Below are 477 nucleotides of genomic sequence, written 5' to 3' on the forward strand. Positions count from 1 at the left end.
GGCTGGGGTTTGCGCTGACTCGCCGCTTAGCGACCCGTCGCCCTGGCAACCCGCGACGCGCGAGCGGCTGCCAATGAGGCGGAGGGAGGGCGGGGCGAGGCGGGGCCTCCGGGCCTCCCGAGCGGGGTCCCGGCCCTTGGGCCCGCCCCCGTCGGCCCGTCTGGCCCGCCCCCGAGCTCGAGTTTGCCGGAGAACTCTAGGTCCGCTGGGGGCGAGTCTGGCACGGCCCGCTCAGACCCGACGTAGCAGAGTCCAAACCGCCATCCGTAGCAAGCTTTTGGGGTGCGCGCGATCCAGGGATTCTGGCTCTTGAGGAGGAACTCAGGGGGCGCGGTCATTGCCGGCCGATCTTGCCCAGTGGCCTGGACCAGTCTCCTTGCTGGGGTCACTTTAGCGTAGGAACTCAGACTGTGTTACTTTCTGACCCTTTGGCGAGGGAAAGGGGGGTCTTATCTGGGAATTGGCCGGAGCCCAGAG

The sequence above is a fragment of the Condylura cristata genome, unplaced genomic scaffold (genome assembly GCF_000260355.1).
Source record: "Condylura cristata isolate star-nosed mole 26May11 unplaced genomic scaffold, ConCri1.0 scaffold00015, whole genome shotgun sequence".
NCBI classification, from domain to species: Eukaryota; Metazoa; Chordata; class Mammalia; order Eulipotyphla; family Talpidae; genus Condylura; species Condylura cristata.